The sequence below is a fragment of the Diceros bicornis genome, chromosome 27 (assembly GCF_020826845.1).
Source record: "Diceros bicornis minor isolate mBicDic1 chromosome 27, mDicBic1.mat.cur, whole genome shotgun sequence".
NCBI lineage: Eukaryota > Metazoa > Chordata > Mammalia > Perissodactyla > Rhinocerotidae > Diceros > Diceros bicornis.
In genome coordinates, this window is record NC_080766.1 from 27866334 (window position 1) to 27884626 (window position 18293).

Sequence of the window (18293 nt, forward strand, 5' to 3'; positions counted from 1 at the left end):
AATGACAGTCATGATTTTGCCTTTTTGAAAATTTTACGTTAGCAGCAGGGTGGATGTTTGGGGTAGAAGTTTAAAGTCTAGAGAAAAGTAAAGACTAATATAAGGAATTATTGCCCTCAGTACTCAAAGTATGAGGTTGAGGTCCTAGATTTGGGTAACCACAGTATTTTGGAAGAGTAGAAAAATCTGAGACATTTTGAAAACAAAAGTAGAACAGGATTTGCTGGGATATCTACAGAGGAGTTAAAGGATACTTACACTATGATACTTACCCGATGAAATGAAGATTTAAGTTACTTGTTTCACTAGTCTCTTTCCTCTGGGCATAGCCCTCCCATCGCATTGTGCTGGGGAGAAATCTGCCCAGGTCTTGACTGTTGCTTGGATAGTTTACAAATGAAGAGACAGATATTCATAAACAAACCTGGAGAAAAACTCAGCAAAAAGCAAGCCAGGAAAAAAATACCCAACAAAATATGTTTTAAAGAACTCTATTTACCCCTTGTCAACAAATATATCTATAAATACACAAGTTAACTTTTTTGTGTGTGTGTGAGGAAGATCAACCCTGAGCTAACATCCATGCTAATCCTCCTCTTTTTGCTGAGGAAGACCGGCCCTGAGCTAACATCTATTGCCAATCCTCCTCCTTTTTTTCCCCAAAGCCCCAGTAGATAGTTGTATGTCATAGTTGCACATCCTTCTAGTTGCTGTATGTGGGACATGGCCTCAGCATGGCCGGAGAAGCGGTGCATCGGTGCGCGCCCGGGATCCAAACCCGGGCCGCCAGTAGCGGAGCGCGTGCACTTAACCGCTAAGCCATGGGGCTGGCCCTCACAAGTTAACTTTTAAATATATTATAGTGATAGAAAGAATGCAAGCAACCTAAGAGTTCAATGAAAATAAAAAGTAATGTACATTGCAGCATATTCACTCAATGAAGTGTTATTTATTCATGAAAAAGTATAATTTTGTGAACTTGATATTTTAATAATTGCTTATGATTTCATCTATACAGCAGGTTACTAAACTGCAGATAAGATTTGACCCCAACTAAGTAAAACAAACAAATAAAATATAGATCTACCAATTGACAGTCTCTTGTGTTTGGCCCAGGAATCTGCATTTATAAATTTTCTTCAGATAATTCTGTTCAGCAGCTGGGTTTTGGAACCATTGGTCAAATTCAACAGTTTCTGGCTCACAATAATTTATTTAGGAATCTGCTGTCTTCAGCCAACTGGTATATTTGTTATTCCAGAGCCAGAGAGGAATTTGCATGCTTTTAATAGGGAGACTTTTTAGAAGATTTTGATTTCTTACACATTTATTCAGCACATATTGTTATGCATCCACTGTGTGTCAGACATTGTCACAGGCACCCGGGATACATCAACAAACTAGTTAAACATAAGTAACACTGATTACTTTACTTAAACTGAGTCACCAGAATGTAAATTACTATAATGTAAGCACATTCTAGTGGCTTAAATCCTAATGGCTCCGTGTAAATAAATAAAGAGATAGCTTTACATTTTAGTGGCCCTTATCTAAAGAAATAACTTGTGTATATGACAGAGTAGCTTTTCTATGACCTTACTCAAGTGTAACAGTTTCAGCAAACAGTTAAATAATGCTGACTGTGTGCTCAGCACTATTCCAAGCATTTATATGCATCAAGGTATTTAATTACATTATATTATAGCAGATAAAAAGATCATAGAATAAGATAATCTGTCTTCCCCACCCTCCTCACCCACAACTCAGTTCTTACAGCCAGGAATGCTGGCCACGGCCCTGGTTATGCGACCCAACATTCCTTCTGCTTTGGCTGTGCTGGAAGGACTTGACCTCTTTTCCACCATCTCTACTCCTCCCTCTTTCCTTCTGGTTCTCTTCTTTTCTAATCAATAGCCTATATATGAGGCTCCAAGCAGTGACCTTTCACCTTCATTATTCTCTTATAAACTTGGCAGCAGATCTGTGGGGGAGGAATTAATATAGCATTTTACAGAAAAAGCTTAGGATGTTGAAAGGTTCAGAACGAACCCCAAAGGTCTGTATCATAGTTAACGTCTCTGTGTGATTTACAAGTGATAGTAACATGCTTTTGATTCATATTCTTAAAAATGTAGGATCCTGAGCACTTCTGGGCTGGTGAGAGAGGTGTTGGATGATCAGGAACACTTAAGTAGAAGCAAGTTATCAGTAAGGATCTAGTTATTAGCTTGGACAAAATGCTCATCAGTGTTCATTATCTTGTTATGCTTATAACCAACATAGATATCACTTATAATATTATATATACCAATTAAAATAGGCAAAGGAAAACAACAACAAAACAACACAAAATGCCTGTTTAAAAATATGGGTAGAATAAACAATAAAATTGGATGATAACCTTAGCATATATTTGAAAATACACAAATTCTAAGATACAGTTTAGTTACTTTTTCTTATTCCTTAAATCATTGTGTTGTTGGAACACTAGTTTTTCGCCAGAACTTTTAGTTCTATCACCATAAATTTTGGTCGTACCAGGCTATTAACAGTTAAACAGGTTTCTTTACAGCTTGGTATATTATTTAAGGTCCAGGCTAACCTGCAAAACTACAGTGGCTTAAACAAAATATGAGTGTATTTCTGTCTCATATTTGGTTTCAGAGTTGCGCAGAAGATCCAGGGAAGGTAGGAGGTTCTGGATTTCATCTCTGAGTCTAGATTAGCTGCTTAATTGTTACTTCCTCCCTGACTTAAGAAAAGGGGAAAGTGAAGTGAAGGGATGCAGCTTTCTTCCTAGTGATCTAGAAGGTGCACACATCACTTCCCCTCACATCCCATTAGTCACATGATCACAACCAGATGCAAGGGAAACTGGGAATTGTAGTCTCTGGGTGGGGCAGTAGAGGTGGGAGGCACTGACAAAGGCTCCCACAAAGGTGTTGACAGAGGATTCTATAATTACAATGAGGAAGGGGAAAATGGGCACTGGAAGACATTTAGCAATCTTTGCCCAAATGTCCAAAAGCCTTAATATACTAATATGTATGGTGAATATCCTAGCACGAAGGCTGGGATTGAGGTGGCTGTGGAGTGGGATTTAATACGCAGAATTTCTCAAACTGATTTAAATTGCCTCTTTGTAGTAGTTAGGTGTGGTAAGCCAACAACATAGCCTGGGACACTGACCTCACCTTAGAAGTGAATTCAGCACGGCTGCGATGTTGAGCCTTCCACCAGCAAGTACCCACACAGGTAGAATGGCTTCCTAAGAGTGTAAGAGCGCAAAAATCATTACCCATGGTGATAAGGGATCATGTGGCCCTCAGTCTTCTACGCCAGATCTGGACCTGCTGTGAGATGGCTTTTATATTTGCAAAGTAATAAGGACAAAGGAGGAAAGGTTTATTCCAATCCTTTCAAACCCATGCACATGGGCAGATAAAATTTCATCCTCAGAAACAAAGTCTAAAAAATGGAAAAAGGACTGGTTTACCAGGTGTAGTGAACAAAGTAAGAATCAATGGTGCCAAATACCCATTCTCCCCAAACTCATATTGCCCTGTCTTGGTTCCAGGATATTATCATGGTTTGGAGGGTCTCCATCAAAGAGAACATGACTGGTGAAAAATGGTAATAATATCTTGTTTAAGACTGTGGCAAGGTTAGATTGGGTTTCTGCCAAATACCCCATCCCAAAGCATAGAATTAGATCTCAGACTGTCATTTCGACAGAACAGTGTGGTTTGCACACCGGTGGTGTCTCATGCTGTGGCTATATCTCAAGCCTCTTTTTGATGCAACCTTCACATTCTTGAATGAGAAGTAGGATGCACTCTCCACTAATCTTAACAAGGCAAAGTTTTGTTTCTCATTATCCTTTTTATTTGTAAGAAATACTCAAGTGTTTGTGTGTGTGCATGTGTGTGTTCTCAATGTCTTTATCTTATTTGAAAATAAAAGTAAAATAGCAGGAGGAATTGAAATAACTTTTGAGATGAATTATGACGAGTGTGAGCTCACCCCTTTGGCTATCTTATCAAATTCATAGAGTACACAATCAATGCAATGCTTGTTTCCCTTTCTCCCTCACCAAGGTAAGATAATTACAAATGTAACTTAAAAAATGTCTTATACTAAGCTCCACGAAACATCAGGGCGTTGGGTTATGAGCAACGCTACATAGCACAAGGCAGGTGGGCTCATCCAGTGTCCTCCTGAGCGATGCTTTTGGAAGTAGGTTGTTGTAACTAATGAGTGAGCAGTTTAAGGGTATAAAAAAGAAAAAGGTTTAATTAGGAGTAAATGGTGAAGGACATTAAGCATTGGAAGGATCATGCTTCCATGTTATTGGAAGGATCATGTTCCCATGATGTGGAAGTGGATTAAATTATGTTCAAGATCTAAAAATATTTGAAGCTGTAATTCTGTTTCCTTCTATGTGTCACCCCTAAACAAGAATCTATATGAAACAACTTTTACATAACAGCTTGTTTATTCCTTTATTCCCAGTGAATTGCTTTAGACTATTGCATCAGCCATTTTCTTATCTACATTATTTCATTGTTCTATGATAGAAATCTAATTTTCCTGGCTTATAAATAAAATTTAGTTAACATAAAATCTTGGAGGCATTGTTTGGGTTTAAAATTAGAGTGGGAAATGTCTGCATCCAAAATTAATTAATGAACAGTTAATCAAGAGCATGGAATGTCAGAAAAAATATTTTTCTAGTTTTGGGTAGCATACAAGTTGTTTTGCTAATGGATGGGGGAGGATGTGGAAAAATCTTGAGAAGAGAATGGAGAACTTTTGGGCAGGACTCATGTATAAAATGGTCACAATTTTTTGTTTGTTTAAAGTCAGGCTTAAACAGAGTAATTTATGCTAGGATCCCCTGGACATCCTGAATTCAAGAATACCTACTAAGATCCTTTGAATCATATTAAACTTTCTGTTCGCCATGTAAGCCCTGATAATCACAGGAGCTAGGACCACTGTGAGATGTGAGGAAGTAAGAAGGCTGGTCAGCAACACTGAGAGCTTCTCAAAAATTCTAGGTGATTCTAGGATAGCTCTAGGATGTGGCTGCTTTTGTTTAGTATTTTTGTTTGTCCAAGACTGAAGCTATTTATGAAGATTTCAGTATCCTCCAAACCCAGTATCACCCATTCTAAAAGAAACAAATAAAAAACAGATAAGATATAGTTGCTTAGGACATCTTCATCCCAGCATAATTCTGTTTGTAAAAAATTCTCCCCAATCTTAAAAGATTTCTTTCAACCATATTGTTTTTACTATTTTTTTCTTTTAGAAAGAACCAATATTCTGCTTGTTTGTTCTCCAATCAATACTGTATTAAGTAAAAACTACTTTTTTATTACCTTTCTAATAATGAGCCACGTTCATAAACTCCAGTTGATATAAACGACTTTATGAACCAGTTGCATATTTTACCAATAAAGATTTCATTGTGAATATTAAAAAAACTTAAAGTTTTTAGAGAGATTTAAGATAGTAGTATAACTGTTCGTATTGTTTGTCTTCTCAATAGTTGTAATCTTATTCTTAAGAAGAATTAATAACCTATTTCTCAATAGTGACACTGTCAGAGTAGAATAATTTTGTGATAAAACATAGTGGAATATTTTTCAGATCCAGATATTCTTGCTATACTGTTGGGATTAATAATCTCACTTACTCAAGAGCACCATGACTAGTTCCATTACACAGTTAGGGAAATTTTTAAAGGAAACTATAAAAGATCCACTTTGTAGAGCATTATGCTCTTTAGCATGCTTTGCTAAAATGGTTTTCCTAACTTAATTTTTTAACACTGCATGAATTTGTAGATATAAAAATGAGAAATCTTACAAAAGACACTCTACATTTGTGACATACTTAATATTATAATATTGCTTCTTACGTATGATAAGCTATCGTAGCATATAAATTAATATATGGCTGAAAACCAACTTATAAAACTTAGTTACATTTCTACACAAATGAGTCTTCCTTCCCTCAAAGCTAATTAGTGATTTAAAAATGCTATCAAACACCATCTTATCTTGTATAAGTTATCCAAATTTAGAAGGCCAGCTCAAAATCAATTTGGTTAATCCAAATTATATTTTAGAAACTAGAGAGCTAAAATAATCTTTTTAGAAAGAAACTTTATAGAGCTTTAACATGTTGTGATTAAAATTTCTTTACGTTTTTTCTCTCTTTTATTTATGATCCTTGGAAGTCATTTGAATTCTTGCTAAAAGCTTTCCTTTCCATTTCTATAGCTTAATCACTTACAATTTAATGACTCATAATATTTCAGAATATTCACTTAAGTAGTTTGGCATATATTCCTATTGTAATCATGGTTATGAAATTAAGGGAATATTGAAAGCCTTGTAAAACTGATATAGCCAAGTTTGTTCTTTCTCATGCAACAACTGCCTATGATATTAGTTATATTAGATCAACCGTAAATGGTCATTCTAAGCACAAATTGCATATGTTTTTCCCATCATGTCATGCTCCTAACCTGTGAAGTAGAAACTTACAAATTATTCTTTTTAAGACAAGCATATTAATGTGGAATCTTTTCCTTTGCTGAGCAAATCAGAATTGTACAGTCCTGTGAAAACACAGTTGCATAGGAGTGAACTATCTTGTTGTTTATTCCTGATTTTGTCAGGATTTTGTCAGGAATTTTGTCAGGATACAGGAATCCTATATCCGCTTCTGTATATTCTTGAGACAAGTCATTGAATGGCATCACTCAATGGTTTTCCGGTGCGGCTCACCAACTTTTAGACCACGCTCATAAAGAACACTTCAGGACAGGGTCTCAGAACCTTCTCAAGGGTTTTGCTGAGCCAGGAGAGCAATTGAATTATAGATTAAAAGAACTAACAGGCTTTACTTGGCCAAAGGCTTTCTTAGTGTTCACGAACTTGCCAATCTCTCCTTCCTCCGATGAGGTATTTCACTCAGATAGCCGTAGTAAAGCATTCATTTGTTGTCATGAACAACTTACTTTAAAATGAGCTCCTGGCATTTCTCTAGAAAATAATTTTTTCTCCACACACACACACACACAAAGTAAGCTATGCCCCAATTTATTCGCTCAGTAGAGAAAAGAAATACTTTCTCTTTGTCATGTAATTCAGTTCCTTTTCAGAACTGGGGCTGGGAGAATCAAGGCAACAGAAACTAAGGAAAAAAATAAAAGGAGAGACAATATAAAGGGTCTGATGCAGAAATAACTAAGCTTGGCTTAATGCACTGTGAGATAGAAACTTGCCAATGAGATTCTAGCTGTAGAAGACTCTGTATTGCATAAGCTTTACAGTTGACACGTGCCCCCAGAAACTACAGGATTTTACAGAGGCAAATCCTGCAACTAGGGAAAGGAAACTGAAATGTTTACATTCAATACGTTCCTCCCCAAAGAACAAGGGAGCACCAAAGTTGGGAATTGGGCATTTGGCATGACACTGCCTGTGTTTAGTTCCTGGGTCTGTTAATTACTCTGTTTCATTTTTTTTCGTCTGTAAAATGGGAATGTGACTAGTATCTAGTATAAAATGCTTTTGTGAGATTTAAATGAGATAAAGTCATACAAAATGCCTAGCAGTGTCAGGCACATAGTAAATTCTTGGTAAATATTAGCTCTGTCTATCCTCGTAAATGCTTTACCTTCATCTCTGGAATTTCTGAATTATAAAATGGGAAGGTATTCAATAAAGATGTATGCTGTGCCTTCAAAAATAAGACCATAAAGGATGATGAATTAAAAAATGAAATTCAGAAAAGGAATGCTTTTTTTCCTAATATGTGCTGTATTGCACCGTACCAGACAATTGCCTCAACCTCTCTAAATCAGCCGGCTGTTTTGTAAGGATATGTCTTTTTTTCACAAGAGAGTCTGGATTAATACCAATTAATCTCTTTGTCATGTAATTCAGTTCCTTTTCAGAACTGTGGCTGGGAGAATAAAAGCAACAGAAACTAAGGAAAAAATAAAAATACCAATTAAGGGAGTCTGGATTAATACCAGTTCATCTTGCCTCCATTCATTCATTTATCCACTAAGCAGTCGCTTATTTCATACCTACCACATCTCAGACCAATGCTCAGAGCTGAGAACACAGGGACGAAATCACATACCATCTCTGACTTCAAGAAACTGGAGATCTCATGGTGTAATAACATGTGTAAAGATAAATTACAATTAATTGAAGCAACATGTGCTACATTGGAGGCGTAAACCCAATGCTGGATTTTAATTCAAGAATTGGATTTGGATAGGCAGATAAACAAGGAAAGGCATACTTGAAGTGAGAACTCATGACCCAAGGAAGGAGGCGTGCGAGGAGATGCCAACCTTGGAAATGGAGAGAAGTTGAGTGCAGCCAAGCTGGGACCATATTAGGAAAGGGTTTCAGTGTCAACCTAAGAAATCTGGACTTCTGAAAATTGGTAGTGACAGATGGGGTATTTTAAGCAAGGGTTGACTTTGTAGCCATGAGGAGATTGAAATAGAATACCTATGATATCTTTCTGATAAAGAGACCATCCAGGGGGTTGGCCCCGTGGCCCAGTTGTTAAAGTTCTGCACACTCTGCTTTGGCAGCCTGGGTTCGCGGGTTCGGATACCAGACGCGGACCTACTCCACTCATCAGCCACGCTGTGGAGGCATCCCACATACAAAATAGAGGGAGATTGGCACAGATGTTAGCCAAACAAAAAAGAAGACCATCCAGAAGGTGGTTGCAGTATTCCAGGTGAGAGATAACTGGGCTGGAAATGCTGAAGGAAGATAAAAGCACAACAAAAAAGTCTTTGGAAGTGAGTCAGTAGTAGAATCTTTAGGAGCAGAGGCCTCCATATGTTTCATTGGAAGAGGTACTACCTTGTGGTTTAGTGATACTGTACTCCAAAATTGAGGTTACTATATTCTGATACAAAACCGTGAGTGCAAAAGTTTGCACAGATATTTAGAATTTGATTTATTTGTAAACTAGCCTATAACTTAGTGGATTTATCTTAGAAACAAAAATGGGTTTTTCCTTTTAGTCAGGGTTTTTTGACCTCATATGTGAAAGATGCCTTGGTATAAAATCTGCACTTTTCCACTTTATGCTTGGTTTTGCAGAAATGTATCTAAGATGGAAAACCAGGTGGTCACATTGCAATGTATTTTCTTCTACATCTATTATGGAAAATGACCCATGATCTATTCGGGCTTATATGATCTTTACTCATAAATATGCATGAAGATAAGGCCTTCAAGCTCCTATTTAATGCATTTATGAAAAATGTTCATATTCTGGGAAGCCTTTCATTCAGAGCAGCTGCCTGGAAACACTTAAGATCGCTGAGGAGAAGCCTGGAACATGCACTGGCGTTTTGTGAAACGGTGCATTGTTAGGCAACTGAAAATCAAAAGATCAACACAGTGGCATCATCTTGTCAGAGGTGGAACTGGCTCCGCTGTATTCCGGCTTTTGGAACTTGGGAAAATTCTTTTATCTTTCTGAACACCCTTTTCCTCATCTGTAAAATGGGGATGGCATTCCTATTTTCTTAAGTTGTGGTAAAAGAAAAGCACTGAGTAATCCAGCAATTACAGTGATATTTCTGTCCCTTCACTCTCTTCTCTACTCATGTAACATGTTACCTAGCAAGGCAACTCTTGGCAGAATGCCAATGTTGTAGGCTACTGGTTTCCAATATTTCAGGACTATAAGAAAGTTCTGGAAATGCCCAACTTGAACTTGCATTTGAATTGGCTTTTTAAATTAGTAATATCCTTTATATTTCATAAAGACTGGTTGATAAAAGAACCCCAAATCGTACTTTAGAGCTCTTGACATTGTTTTCTATAGTTGTCAGGATTCAACTGGCCATGGCTGACTACTGATATCATGGCAGAGCACGTGATGAGCAACAGTGGGATGAGATAAGCTAGAGAAAGCTTTCCAAGGAGCAAGTGCTCTGGCTGTAGCCAGTATGGCCGATGGGCAAACATGGGACCCAAGGACTTCAAGCATCTCCACCTACAATCCAGTTGGGAGGAGGCAAGATGACAAGATAAAGTTATACATGTTTGGAGGAAGAAAAGTTCCAAAGGAGATGATTACTGAGAGGGCAGTTAACTAGGCTCTCAGCATCTGCAAACTCTGTCTTGAGGCAGCTGACTCCACACCCCAGACTAGAGCTCAGGAGAACTTCTCACTGCCTCTATGGGCAGCACTTGAATATTCTGTATTGGGCACTGCCAACCTTAAGCACCCGATGCCCTTGGATATCACCACCCGGATGCTCTGAGCTTGGGGCATCAAAGCATCCTCATATTTTCTGTAGTTCTAAATGATTAGAAGTCACTCTCTGTTCTTGCAGAGACTGTCTCTCTCCCATTCCTGTGGGCATCTTGTAAATTTGGCCTCATCAAGACTCAGCCTCAAGTCTCTTCTCTTCCATGGGGCCTTTTCAGAACACTCCTGCCTTCAGAAAGTTACCTATTCTCCAAAGTCCTGTTATAGACCAACGTGTGCCATTATTGAACTATCTTGTATTGTTCTTCAATTTTTCTTAAGTATTGGTCTTGTCTCCTTAAGAAGATTGTAAGTGCCTTGTAGGCAGCATCATGTTTTATGCTTCTGGGGCTTCACACCATTCAAACACATAATTATGCAAGTACAAAAAAGATACTTAGTGATACATTTATTGAACTTGAATGCTGAAACTGCTTATTCCAGAATTATTGCTATGGATTTGTCTATTCTCTGACTTTTTGAATAAAAATACTGTATGTAGTATTCTTTTATGTTCTTTTCATTTTTTGCCATGAACTAGCAGAGTTTATGTCTCGAATATTTAGTTCTGCCTGATACCGTTTACTTTAGGAAGAAAGATTTTGGAGCGAGAAAATTGACTTCTTTACTCCATTTTCCTGTTTTATATCTTGGGATTTGTCCATGAGGTATTGCTAAAGCAGGCAGAAGGAGGAGCAGGGACCTAACATTAGTATTATTCCCTAGAGCTGGGCAGGTTTGGGGTTAGATTAGCCCATTAGATAGAGGTAGGTCAGCATGGCAAAGCAAGACTAATATTTGATGTTACAGCTGTGACCACTGTTCCATTAGGCCAATGTTCAATCCAGGATCAAGTAGAAGATCTCCCAATAGGTAGAGTAGAGAGACACTATTCAAAAGCTTACACAGATAATTATATTTGGAAAGTCTCTCTGAGGGTAGAAGGACCTCATCTTGGTGGGATCAGAGGCCATAGATTTAGGGGAACTCTGGAAAGACGAATAATGAGTTCCAGGCTTCTTGAGGAAATGTTGGGATTAAACATTATTGGAAACGGATTTGGGTTGAAGATTAAACCAGAAGCTTAGGACTCTACAATGGAGCACATAAGGGGTCCAGTGGGGTCACGTGTGTGCAGCCTGTGGGTGGGGAGATAGGGCATTTCTACATAGTGTCTTGTCATCAGAATGACATTGGGGAGGGAGCAGAAGCTCAGGGCACAATTCTAAGGGTACAGCAGCCTACCAAGGAAAGTGACACCTGAGGCTCAGTGTCAAGATGAGGGCATTGTTACTTAAAATATTTCAGACTTTTATTCTGTTTTGATTTATAAGAGTGGGTGGGTAGCTCTGAGCTTGTAGATAGGATTCTCAGACAAACATTTTGGAAGTTATGGCAGGCAGGGGCAGGGAGATAAGATACCTGTCCTCTACTCAACCTGAAATCAGAGACAACCCAATCCCAGTTGGTTTTCTGGTCCAATCAGATGAAATGCATGAGTGCTGATGGCCAGAACCATGAGCAACAGCACTAGGATACAGGCTGTGTTAGTGGAGGGTCTTCTGAGAAGCAGACACCAAGAAGGGATTAGAGGTGCAACAAATGTATTAGAGGAAATGTCTGTGGGAGAAGATGGTGAGGCAACAGGGAGAGGGTGGGAGAGCTGTCAGGTTATGATGCAAATCTGGCCCCCAGTAAAGGAGAGAGAAAAGGAAGAAAGGAAAGGAAGTTAGATGGAAGCATCCTAGACTGCAGCACAGTTCTACAGAGTCCCCGATTCAAACTCACTATCAGAAGAGTCTCCCATCTCCTGGGAATGGGCCTGCCTTAGCAAGGCGGTTGTGCTCAGTCATTGGCTGGGAGCAGCTGGTGGGAAGTGTAAGTGCAAACACAATGATGGATTCAGAGCACAGTAGCTGGGGCCCTTGGTCAATCAGACTCCTGCGGTGTAGAGCTGGGAGGTCCAATCTCTGGAAAGCCACACAGGCAATACAAATGCATTGTCATAAAAAAAGGTGCTGTGTGGACATCAAAACACAATTTCAAGAAATGTCATGGGTATTGATTCCTGTGGATGGAGGGCAGCACCAGGGCTGCTGCATACATATGTGATACAGGGAGAGGGTCCATTTGAGTAAAAATAGTAGGTTCAGAAGGAAAGTTAGAGTCAAGTGCAGATCTTAGGAGTTGTTGCTTGGTTCTTTATCAAAGTACAACTTGAAGATTCCCTGATGGAGAAAGGGCCTGCAATAAATTAGACAATTTGATGAAGACATGTCATGTTCATCATTTAGGACTAAAAATATATATAAAAGTAATATTACTACAAGTGAGAATGTGGCTATCTACAAGGCAGGAAGTGGGGTCTCACCAGTAACTGAATCTGCCAGCACCTTGATCTTGACTTTCCAGCCTCCAGAACTGTGAGAAATAAATGTCTGTTGTTTAAGCCACCCCGTCCACGGCATTTTGTTACAGCAGCCTAACCAGACTAATACAAATATTTAATACAGAAAGCTGAAAGCCAAAACGAGTGCACTTAAGTTTTTATAGCGAAATGCTTCTGAGAAATCAGCATGCTGAAGGCTGCTCCCTTAGGTCTTGATATGTTCCGTGTTCTAATTGCTGCTTCTGATGTCTGACTGGCTCTGAAGTTTATCTGTCGATCGTGGTTTTTTGTTGCAAGCAACAGAAGTCTACGGGGTCAGAATAAGCAAAAAACATGTTGATTAAGAAGATTTAGCTCACTGAATCATTGAATAAGTTGGAAAGTTAGGTTTAAGGCCCTGGAATGCTCCCTTAAACTCTGCTACTGTGCTGAGAAACCACTCCAGCTGCCACTGGGCTCTAGATGCTCCTGTTAGCACTGCAGCCAACTGAGCAGCCTTTACTTCTACATGGAGCCCAGTCCTGCAGCCACTGCTGCTGCCATCACTGCCAGAGACAAAAGGTGACCTCCCTCTTCTTTCTTTTTGTGTTACTAGCTTCAGTTGGCAGACCCTAACTTACACGCCTGTGGCTAGCTGCAAGGGAGGCTGCAAAAGTGCTGAAAATTCTCAGCACTTCTAGGGGGAGACAGTCTGTGCCCTACCAAGACTCAAAAACTGGAAAATTCTTCAAAGAAAGATAGATGTTCAGTTGTTGGCTAGTCAAAATGCATGACAAATGTCCACTAGATTTGGGTGTCATCTCTATCCTCATCAGCACTGCATCCCCAGTGACTAAAGGTGTGGCCTCAATAAATGTTTCTTGAACAAATTAATGTTTATAGGGAAAGTACATCAATTCCAAACAACCGCAAATCATAATTCAAAGAATGAAATGTTTTATAGATACGGAGAACAGATTGCCAGAGGCGGGAGGTAGGGGGCAGGCAAAATGGGTGAAGATGGTCAAAAGGTACAAACCTCCAGTTATAAAATACATAAGTCCTGGGGAGGTAATATACAGCATGGTGACTATAGTTAATAATACTGTATTGTATATTTGAAAGCTGCTAAGAGAGTAGATCTTAAAAGTTCTCATCACTATTGTGGTGATCATTTTGCAACATATACACATATTGAATCATTATGTTGTACGCCTGAAACTAATATAATGATAAATATCAATTATGTTTCAATTAAAAAAAAGAATGGAATGTTTTACACCAACTCAGGTGTTCTATTCTTTTATGATATGAGATTTCTGGGTAGAAACTAAAATTGACAATATTATGGGATCATTACCAGCCAAAGCTATCATTGGGGAGAATCGTTCTTCTTACCTCTTGTTCTCAAAGACATTGGGTTTTCCAAAGTCCTTGTCACCAGCCGCAGTTGACCTGCTTAGGTAAATCCTTTAAGCCTCTGGTTCACTTGCTTTCTTCCAGTGAGGTTCCATGTCTCGTTGGTATCCTGCCCTTGACTGTGTTTATGTCCCACTAGACTTTCATCCCTTTGAGGGCAGGATTGTGTGTCTGGCTTGCTGTTGTATACAACACCCAGCACAAATCCTGGTGCTTGTTATGCATTCAGTGCACGTTTGTTGAACAAATGCATAAAATCATTTTCTATAGGCACTACCGTACTTATAACAAATTGAAGAAATGATGAAAGACGTAGTTATTACAGACATTCATGTGGTTAGAGCAGATCTAATTTTCCATTATGTAGTTTGGTTTCTGAAAATTTATTTATTCAATCCTCTTCTGGAGCGAGATTCACATGCACACCTATTATATGAATATATTCATACCATCTCAGAGAGCCCTAAGATGACAAAGAACATATAATGGTTGCCAATTTTCCTTAAAAAACAGCAATTTTAAGCAACTGTTTTTCACATTGTTCGTTTTATAAGCAACGCAGGAACTCTACATTTAAATAGAAAAATTGAGTGAATTCTTAAATCAGAACCTAACATATTTTGGATCATTATAATCCACTCAAAAAGTCTTAAAGACGCTTCTCTATTCCTGTATGTTATTTACAGCCTCCAGATCAAGGATGCCAGGACATTAGTGATGGGCAGTATAAACGTGGCTTGGATTGGTTTAGATGATTTAGGGAGAAAGCAGAACAAGAGTGAATCAAATTAACCAAATCATTAAGTCTTTTCTTCTGAGTTCGTTGTTGCCCCCTATCTGTGACAGCATGACTTTTCTCCTTAACTCATTTCTTAGCCTGTGGCACTAAGCTCTTCTGTTGTGACATCAGCACTAGCACTAAATTTGAAGTGTACGACGTCTGCTGATGGGGTGCCTTCACGCTGACCTCGCCCTCTGCACTCTCTTTGCTCATATTCCTCATCTTTCTCTTACCATCCCAAAGACCTAGCCATATGCCGCTGGCTTACGGATATGGATAGCCATATCGGCGGCTATGCAGAACCCTCCTGTTGACATTCCTATAGTATTTGGCATCCATGGATAGAGCTCTTGTGCTGAATGCCTCTCGCTGCTCTCCAGAGGCCCTATTCTACAGGAAGCTGCTCTCAGCAAGCTGTCAAGTTAGAAAGGAAATAATGAATCATTAGCTGAAAAATAAATATCTGATAAGGCTTAATGTGGCAGCCTTTACAATAGTGCTTGCGTTTTCTTTTGGGAACGGTTATATGAAAAACAAAACAAAACAAAACGAATGATAGTATTTAAGGTCTCGGGTGTAGGATAGTAAAGATTTTGGAAACAAATGTAGCTTCCTGATGTCAAGAAGTCCACATCTAAACTGCTTTACCGTTTAGGCCCATCCATGAATTTTTATGACAATCCAGTCAAAATGAAAAAATAAAATAAAAATGAGTGAACATTTCAGAAAGATTATTTGACTCAATTTATATTTTTTTAGTGAATGGACAACCGTAGTCACATTAGTTGTGCATGTGGATACAGCTTCAGTTCTTTCTTGGGAATTTTAAATTTAATTAAACATGAATACAATACGCCTAAAAGGCCTTTATTTTAGAAGGGCCATTCCCCCTCTTCTATCATCATAATAAAGAAATCATCTTCTAGCAAAAAATTAAAAATCTTATAATTAAAGGGCACATGTCCAATTTACAAACTTCTAAATTAGCACTAAAATATTTCCCCTTCTTTTCTCCTTCATTCCTGCTGCTAGGAGTTATTTAAAACTAAACACAATATGTCCACCCCCACAGCTCATACAACCTGCACAAAAATAGAGAATATATGTCAACTTTCTACTTATCGATTCACCAAGTAAATGATAAACTTTTAATGATTTCCACGCGAGGGAGGAAATGTCTTAACCAACATAAAATTGGTGTCACTGGAAAAACAATTCACTTTACATGTCAATATTGGTAGTATTATTTGCACTATTGTTATATTTGTTCATAAACCGAAGAGAGTGGCTTACTTAAGCTTATTATGGGATGCAAGCAAATTTTTTTTTTAACACAGAATAGAGTTTACTGTGTAACTTGCATCCAAGACGAAACCTAGAAAAGAAAACCACTCATTAAAAGTGTCACTTGTTACTGCAGCAATAATCAATAGAGCATTAAACGTCACATTTTATTGCAATGAATGGGGAATAAACACGAAGACCACAGTGCACTCTTGTAAATGGTATGACTTGTAAATGTCAGCGAGGACTTATTTAACAGTAAAAGGCTATAAGAATTTGCAAAGGGAGTTTTAAAATTCATCCAAGACAGTTGAAGGTTACATGAGGAAAGGGCAGCTATATATAGCATGCACACACACAGGTAATGTAAAATATGAATGGATAAAAAACTCAGTTCTAATTGGAGTGTTCATTATATTTGGTATTCTGGAAAGTGCATGTATTGAAGCCTGCAAGTTTGGCATTGTGAATATTTTATTGTGTACCTTGTTTTCTATTCACAGAAGGTAGGCTTTCTTTCCTCAATATAAGCAGTATATATGTATAGGTAAAAAGCAAAGAGCAGCCTGCTAGATAAATGTAGCTGAGAATATATTTTTCAGATGGATGGCAATCTCTTCCTGGGAAATTGTCTAAAAGTATATAATATGCAGCATTTAGCTGCACACACACAAAAAATCATCTCTCCACCCAACTGAGTTAAATTTGGCTTGATTGTTCTGAGCGTGGCTCTACAAACTCGAGAATCGACAGGGAAGGCTCTTAGGAATTTTCCAAGCCCCACATTTTTATATTTGCAGAGTTTCATGTAGGACAGTCAGGACATTCTGACATGGGAGGAGAATCAACTTTATACGATAACAGGAGCTTCTGTGGCTTAAATCAACAGGGAAATGGATAGCGTGGGTTTCAAAAACCATATCTGAGCAATGGCCTGGCCATTTTCAAAGCAAAATTCTCTTTTAAGGGACTAGTTTCAGTTTCTTTTCACGGCTTTACTTCAAGTTGAAAACACTAGAGAAATTCCGTGGAAAAAATAGGTATGGTGTTCTGAATAGGCTGTAGCAGTTAAAAACGCAATATTACGATTTTTATAATACAAGTTTAAGTTAGCATTCTTCAGAAGAAAAATAATGAAATAAAGCCTTGGATAGCTTCTATTTCAAAAAAAGAAAATTCATTGTAGTATCCTGGCCTTTTTAGGGGTCAAAAGGAAAGGAAAGAGGAACTCATATGCACATGATCAGCTCAGCTCCTGAGAAGTACAATACTCCATAAGCTTCCAAAAACATCACAAAATGAGCAGTCCAACTTTCTATATGAACGGATACTATAATTTAGTGATTCTTTTTAGTTCATCAGTGAAAACTGTCACTTCCAACAGAAGGACAATTGTCAAAGCAGTGCAGTCCCATTCTGTTTCTAATAATTCCCAAAACAGGGTAGAGTTTTCTGGGTTTTCTTTTTAGATTTCATAACTGAAAATGATACGAACAGGAATAGAAAGTTTATTTTTACACACTACCTAGAATTAAACAATGGCAAGCTCACAAAATATATAAAGCAAAGCCAGGGTAGAATAAGAAAAATATTAGATGATAATAATATCCGCTATTGTGGCAGGCATTGTGTTAAGATCTTTTTACATGTTCTATTAGTTTCCCCTTGCTGCTGTAACAAATTACACAAATTTGTGGCTTAAACAACACAAATTTATCATCTTACAGTTCTCGAGTCTGAAATGGGTCATACAGCTGTGTTCCTTCCAGAGGCGCTAGAGGGAGTCTGTTTCCTGCCTTTTCTAGCTCCTAGAAGCTGCCTGCATTCCTTGGCTCACGGCCTAGCGTATCATTCCAACCTCTGCTTTCGTCATTACATCTCCTTCTCTGAATTTGACCCTCCTGCCTCACTGTCATATGAAAGGACCCTTGTGATTCCATTGGGTTCACTCAGATAATCCATCTCGAGAAAGAAAGGATACTTTCTCCATCTCAAGATCCTTAACTTAATCACATCTGCAAAGTCCCTTTTTCTATGTAAGGTAACAAATTCGCAAGTCCAGGTGTTATGACATGGGCATATTTGGGGACCATTATTTAGCCTACCACACACGGATGTTACAGA